General features: G+C 39.6%; 1 long non-coding RNA gene across 1 annotated transcript; it reads left to right on the top strand.

Moving 5' to 3' along the window:
* The first annotated feature begins 2942 nt into the window (after positions 1–2942).
* On the top strand, positions 2943–5700 carry LOC127578201 (uncharacterized). Its single transcript, XR_007957492.1, has 3 exons — positions 2943–3103; positions 5369–5413; positions 5545–5700. It is a non-coding gene; the product is annotated as an uncharacterized LOC127578201 (long non-coding RNA).
* The last annotated feature ends 2150 nt before the right edge of the window (positions 5701–7850 follow it).

The raw sequence follows: 7850 nt of genomic DNA on the forward strand, positions 1-7850 counted from the left end.
AGGGCACGATGCACCAAATTGCCTATGCTTGCTCTAATTCTTGATCTTTTTATCATTGGCCATCCAACAGAGCAGCAGGAAGCCAGGAATTCCTTTGAAATCATGGTACCAACAACAAGGAAGTTATCACCACAAAGGTAAACTGTCCTATATAGAGAGATGCCAGAATGGCTGACTGCCACTCATTGGCATATCACATGATCCAAGCGGTGTCCCCTCTACAATTATTCCATGATCTGACTCCAAGGATTTAAAACTGTCAGATTATTACGTCGTCTTCCGAGGAACGAAACCTGATCTCACCCCGTTTCCCACCAACTCTAAACACGATGCTGACACTTGAAGGAAACTCTGCCCATAATTCGAGCCCACCTTTCATCTGGTTCCGGTGCCCACGGTCAGCAAACTGAGCAAACATGAGTCAGTGTTTGAATGTGGTGGAGGTGCAGGATATAAAGACCGAAGGCAGCGAGGTGAAGGCAGATCGAGATAGAGAGAAGCAGCTCCTTTACTCTGAGAAACCAGCCGGCTGATCCCACACGAGGCAGAATGAAATCCTTCCTCCTCGCCATCGCTGCCGCGCAGATCCTCCACTGCTCAGGTAGGTACTGGGGAGAGTGGGACCTCAGGGATCAGTGAGTTATTGGTAATGAGCTTCAATCAGTGATATTTCACCCATGTGTAAGAAGAATTCACTGAAGTTTGTTGGAATGTCTTGAACAACTTTCCTTCTCTCTCTGCAGGAGTGCCAAGCACCAAGGAAGCTCTGAGAGCCTCAGTTGTAAAGCTGAATGAAATCACCGAGATCACCAACCTCTGTGGTATCACCAGGAGAGGCGTGACAAATGTAAGTGTGTCCCGGATTAAGCGGGCTTCATTTCATTGACTTCAATAGAGTATAGATGACTTCATCAGACACCAGTGATTAAAAGTGAGCTGAACCTTAAATCAAGCATGCACAATGGATGATTATCTGTTTAGGAATGTTAATCCCAAATCAATCTATGATTCAGAAAATCCGAATAGCAGTAAAAACCCGCTCGTGAGATTTGAAAATGTATGCAAATTTGGGATTAGTGCTTTATTTTCACCGGAACTATTTACAAATTCTAATAGTCTGTCATTTCTTTATTAATGTCCTTTAATTATTAAAGGCTTCAGTGCATTGAACGTCTTCTCTGTAACGGTTAAGGGAGCAGTATTTTTTGCTTGGATAATTTAAATATTTTGATGATCTTGGTGGCCTACTGTAATCATCTGTTGAAAATACAAACTTGTCTTGATCTGAGCTTCATATGACCAATACTGTGAACACCTCCATCGTAACGCATTAATGCCTCGGTTTCCTTTTACCAGACTTATCGCACAGGCAAGTTGTCGTACAACGTGGATTTGACATTCTCCGTCAAAGAAACAGTTTGCTCCAAAAATTCCGGTCTGGAATTCGATGATCCCAGCTGTCAGTTCCGTCCCAAAAAGATCGCTGTAAGTCCTGAGCTATTCTGTGGCATGCAAACCCTCATGTGCAACGAGTGATGTCAAAGGAATTTTCTTTGCCAGCTTACAATCAAGAAAAAAAATAATAAATTTTGTCTGAATTTTGACAGGAGAACGGTTTTTGCAAAGGTCGTGTGGAATATTTTGCTGATAAAGTGGCTTACGTTGATGTGGAGTGTGAAGGTCTGAAGACAGTTGACAGCCAGAGTGATTCAACAGAATCAAGTGAAACCAGTATTGAGGTAACTACAGTTACACAATTCAAAGCAATGGGATTTCTAACATATGAGATTGTTTACTAAATGTTTCTCGGTCCATTATGTTAATTATGTAAAATTAATATGTTAACACAGGACAAAACCAAATCAAAAGAGACATCAGTGGAGGAAATATCAAATGTGAGTATTAACTCAGAATTTGTTGGATGATTTTTTTGCTATAATGTTGTGAATTCAGCTTGTGGGATAACAACTTATTTAGCTGGGGATTCTGGTGCTCTGCTTCTGTGAGAGGTTTCCAACCTTTCCCAAAGGATTGTTGAATTAGCCACAACACAGGTGATTGTTTATTCTCTCTTAGAGATAAGGGAGCTGAACATCAATAGCAGGTCAGTTCCATATAGCCACTATATTCTCACCAGCAATAGATAATAATTACTGGTCCTTCCAGAGTTTTAAACACTGCATCTCAATTCATGGAAGTGTTACCTATCATTAGTTTATCCATTTATATACAACCCTACCACAATAGAGCTGTAAGAATTATCGCTAGGTTGCAGAAGGTGAGGTAGGTTGGTAAGCTCTTCTCTTCTGCAATAGTGTGTTATTGAAACACAAATACAACCTGTCAGATTTAGCAATTCCTAATTTGTAATTTAATAATTAAATATTTTGCATGGTGCTGAATTTAACAGTTAATTTACAAAATGTACAAAGCCACACATCATCTGATGTATTATTATTAATATTTTCTTACAGGCCAGTACCAAATCAAGAGAAACATCACAAGAAGATATTTCAAATGTGAGTATAAACTGGGAATTTATTAAATGATATTCCTGTTGAGCAGGATTGACGGTGATAGTTAAATCCTGCATCCAACTGTGTTGGAATGGAGTGTGAGAAGGCAATTTATTGTAGTGCTGGGCTCAGAGGGAGGGGACTCTAATGCTTGACTCCTGTGGAGCATTTCCATCCTTTGATAAAACATGGCTTGAATTGAAGCCAAATGCAAAGGGTGAGTTTATTCCGCACTGTTGATAAAGTAAACTGGCCAACTGTTTGACAGTCTGGTTGCAAATGATGTCATGTCGTAATTACAGCCAGTTTCAATTAGATTCTTAGATTCATTGCCAGCAACAGTTAGACCCACCCTGAACCTATTTATCACCTACAGCAGAAATCAGAGCAGCACCAGTTAGCATTATCAGCCTTGTGTGTCTGTCACTGTTTTATAGAAAATTACAAAGCCTGAATGTGTCCAAGCTCTGGACACAAACACAATCAGAAAATGTCACTCTTGTTCACTGAGCTAAACGTCAAAAAATTATTATTTTTTCATCCAGATGGAAAACTCAAAGGAGACATCAGTGGAAGAATTGGCAGATGTAAGTATAAATTATTTGGTTGATTTTCTTGTTGATTTTTAATAATTAACAATAAAAGTGTAAATTCTTTGATTCGACAATGTTAGAATACATTGTGTGGGAAGAATTCATTCTAATTTAAGGCATGGGGGAAGGGATTCTCATGCTCCATTTTTGTGTATTTTCCCATATTTTTTCCAAGAGATTGTTGAATTGATACCACTACAGGGAATTAGTTTATTTTGCCTAAAGATGAAGGAGGAAAAAAATGCAATGGATGGCATTATGTGAGCAGTGTTTGTCACAGTCTCACCAATAATAGAAACTATACTCCTTCTTCCTTCAGGGGTACTGCAGAGTGAACACAAAATCATATTAAGAATATAAATGTGTGAACAACCTCATTACAGAAATGAGTTAAGCATCTCATATATATAAACAAAATCACTGGAGTTTATTTCCAGGAGATAGAACTAAAAATCAGAGAACTATGTTGAACTTGTTTAGAATCTCAGTTAACCTATATTGGCATAGAATCATACAGCACAGAAACAGGCCCTTTGGCCCACCTTGTCCGTGCTGACCATAATGCCTATCTATGCTAATCCCATTTACCTGAATTAGGCGACACGAATAACTCTGAGATTCATATTATAGAAAAGATATAGAGACAAGGGATTCCAGAATTGGGAGGTTAAACAGAGACTAAGGGTGTCTTGGTGAAACAGTTTGAAGGGACAGAGGTGGTGAAGAATTTACCACATGTGGCAGAGCTCAGGAGGCAGAAAGTAGTAGATAGGGCAGGGAATTTAGGAGAATTTGCAAAAATGATTCCATGAATGAGGGACTTTGATTATACGATTAGACTGGAGCAGCTTTAAAGCTTGGAATAAGAAGGGCTGAGAGGAGATTTGATGAGGTGGACAAGGTCATGACTGGTTTAGAGAAGGGTAAATAGAAGCAAGCAATGGTTCATGGATCAAAGAACACAGATTTGAGTTATAAAGTTATAAGGGAGTCATATGAAAAATAATGCTATTTTTAAGCCAATTGTGTTTATGATCCGTCACTGTTATTGGGATGGGGGAAACAATCAAATGGAGCTTTCAAAAGGGAATTACACAGACATAAGAGGTTAATTAATTTGCTGGGCTTCAGGGAAAGTATAGGAAAATAGGACTGAAGGGCTTGCCTGACTGGAAGCCAGCAATGGTTCAATGGCCTTCTTCTGTTCCCTTAATAACTCCACGATTTTATGAGTCTTTGCTAAAGAGTGCAACAATATGGATAGGTGCATTCATTACGAAATTCAATAAACATCGAAGGTAAAGGGAAAAGAAGGATGTATTCATAGAGTTAGAATTTGTGAGGAGGTTCCTGTGTGACATCTATACCACTAGAAACTTGTTGGGTCAAATGGTTACAACCCGAGTCTCATTAAATAAAACCCCAATGTTGGGGATTCTGAACTATTATTACTTTAACAAGTAATCACACAGGCCCACTGTATCGGGGCCCTTTTGATTTCTACTGCAATCTTTTCCACTCGAACTTTGACCCATTGAAACTTGTCTCAGAAATGCCTGGAGATGATAATGGAGAATTCAACTTTTAACATTTGTGCATAAGAAAATTGAAATTTAAATTAATTACAAAATATATCATTGAGCCCAATGCTAAAGTGATAAGTATTCATGTTTTAATACAGATGAAAAACGAGTCAAAAGAGACATCTCTTGAAGAGGCTTCAAATGTAAATATAACCAAGATGTTCATCAACTAAAATAAAATTTGAAGTTTGGATATTGTTCTTTAGATTTTTGAGGCAGCCCTTTGTCATTAATTCAATCAAATAGTTTCCCAGAAACAGTTTGGGGTAGACATTGGTTATTGATTCCCATGGAAGTAATCTGATCTTTGCCGGAGAGAGGTCGAACTGACCCTTTGTGTAGATGATGTATGAGTCCTTTTTGGAGATTAAGTGAATTTAGTTTCCACAATATGACGATATGGGTAATTCTTGTGCTGTTCTGGTTGAGATAGCCAATGCAATAGAGAATAGCTGAAAGATTACAACCTTTGTCAGTATATCTGTACTGATCACTGCAGAACATGAGAGGTTTGGTGAGGTATCCTCCACTCAACACTGAACCTCAGCTCTGAAATTTAAAATCTTACTTTTTAATTTATTATCTGATATCATTTAAACTCTTCATTTGCAAATATTTCTAAAAATCCAGATTACTTAAAAATGCTAAAGATAAAAATATGAATATTTTATTACAGGCGAAAAGCAAGTCTACAGAATTATCGCACGAGGAGTCATCCAATGTAAGTGTTAGCTGGGACTTTGCGTCAGATACCATCTCCTTGATTATCATTAACATTAATAATGAAACATTGAATTCAGACTGAACTCAGTCCATCTGACAATGACAATATCTTCATTCCATCCATTCCAGGAACAGGATGAGGATTCGAGAGCCCGACACTGACCATGAATGACCGAACTCAGTGAGAACACAAGAAGACCTCATTCAGATTTAATGTGTTTTCAGTTGTACTTTGTTGGCTCATATATAAGGCCGGGGGCCTGGGATGGTTGACTGTACATTTTACTGTAAACTGGGAGATTCTATTGTTTGTAAATGTTTTGTTCTTTGCTGTATATTGTTGTGTTTTATTATCAGGTTAAATTAAAAGTGTAAAGAGAACAATGACAGATTTCCTTTTAAATATTATAACAACTGTAACTCCAGCATCCGCAGAATCTCTTGTGTCTCCATTACGCATGCTGCTGTGCAGGTCTGGATTCCCTACCTACTGAACCTACGGAATCTTCCTCCCACTGGTTCCCCACCTCCTTCCCTTTATTCCATGGTCCACTGTCCTCTCCTTTCAGATTCCATCTTCTTCAGCACTTTGTCACTTTCACCTGTCACCTTTCAGCTTTTCACATCATCCCCACTCCCCCCCCCGCCCACCTACCTATCTTCCCCCTCTCACCTGGATTCACCTATCACCCATCATCCCCCTCCCCCCACCCTCTTATTTTGGCTTCTGCCCTCTTTCCAGTCCTGATGAAGGGTGACGGCCCAAAACGTCGACTGTTCATTTCCCTTCGTAGATGCTGCCTGACCCACTGGGTTCCTTCAGCATTTTGTGTGTGTTGCTCCAAATTTCCAGCACCAGCAGTTTCTCTTGTATCTACGAAACAATGTGCTTGCAAAAGAGGGAAGTTTTTAGGGAAGGTTCACCAGATTGATTCCTGGTGTGGGTTTTCTCCCATAAGGAGAGAGTAAGTTAGACTGGGCCTAAACTTTTGAGTTCAGTGGATCTCATACAAAACTCACACAGGGCTTGACATGGGAGATGCAGAAATAACATTTCCCTAGCTGAGTGACTAGAACCAGGGGTCAGAGTCTCAGAATAAGGGGTCAGCCATTCAGGACAAAGATCAGAAGAAATTTCTTCAGCAAGAAGAGGGCAGTGAATTCTCCACTCAAAGGGTGATGTGGAGGCTCAGTCACTCAATATATTCAAGACAGGGATTGGTAATCTTTTTAGATATTAACTGAATATCTGGGACGACTGCAGGAAGATGATGTTAGGGAATACATCAGCAATGATCTAACTGAATGCCAAAGCCTTCTCCTTCATCTGCTCCTGCTTCTTGGGTTCTCATGTTCTAATGTACTTCATTTCAATTAGCACAGTTTCCTTCCAGCTAACAGAATGATTCTTTGTCCCTCACTGTGCTCAGGAAGAGCTTGCAGATCGGCACAGTAAGAGGCAAAACCACCAGCCGAGGACAGCTGTTTCAAGAGGAGCTGCTCCATCAGCTGTGTATCTGCCTCACCCCACCCACTGCGTGCTGATAGCTGACCATTTGACTTCATGGAGAACTGTTCAACAATATTATTTTTTAATGATTAAAAAATTAATTCATTCCTGCTCCTTTGTGTAGTGGTTGCTCTGAATTTACAGGAGAGTTTATGTAACCAATAAAGAGGTTATTTAGCCTTTGAATTGAGGAATGGGCATTGCAGTCATAGAGTTATAAAGCACAAAACAGGTCCTTCGGCCCAACTCATCCATACTGACCAAAGTGCCTTCCTGAGATAGTCCCGCTTGACTGCATTTGGTCCATATCCCCCTGAACCTTTCCTATCCGTGAATCTGTCCAAATTTCTTTTAAACGTTGCAGTTGTACTCTTAACACTTCCTCCGGCAATTTGTTCCATTTACGCATCACCCTCTGTGTGTAAAACTTGCCCCTTGGGTCCCCTTTAAATCTTTCCCCTCTCACCTAAAGCTTTGCCCTTTAGTTTCAGATTTCTCACCCTGGGGAAAAGACTTTGATCATCCACCTTATCTAAGCCTCTCATGATTTTATAAACTTCTATAAGTTTATCCCTCAGCCTCCTTCACTCCAGGGCAAACAGTCCCAGCCTATCTTTGATGATGCATTTATTATTACGTCTATGAATTAATCAGCAATTGCAGTTCAGATGTTCTAATCACATGTCCTGAAGGTATGAATAATTTATCATGTTGACCATGGTGCCATGGGGTATTAACTTCAAATGCCTTAACTTGGGATAAAGTCACAGTCCCTGAGAATTTGTTGACTTGCATTACTGTCCCTCACAGAGTGATTTTTCTTCATGTAGAGTCCAAGGTTAAAATTCTGAAAGGTTAGTCTTATTTCATTTGTACAATCCTCATTTCAACTACAGCAACTTGCATTTATTTTGCACCTTTAATC

This window comes from Pristis pectinata, chromosome 1 (assembly GCF_009764475.1).
Source record: "Pristis pectinata isolate sPriPec2 chromosome 1, sPriPec2.1.pri, whole genome shotgun sequence".
NCBI classification, from domain to species: domain Eukaryota; kingdom Metazoa; phylum Chordata; class Chondrichthyes; order Rhinopristiformes; family Pristidae; genus Pristis; species Pristis pectinata.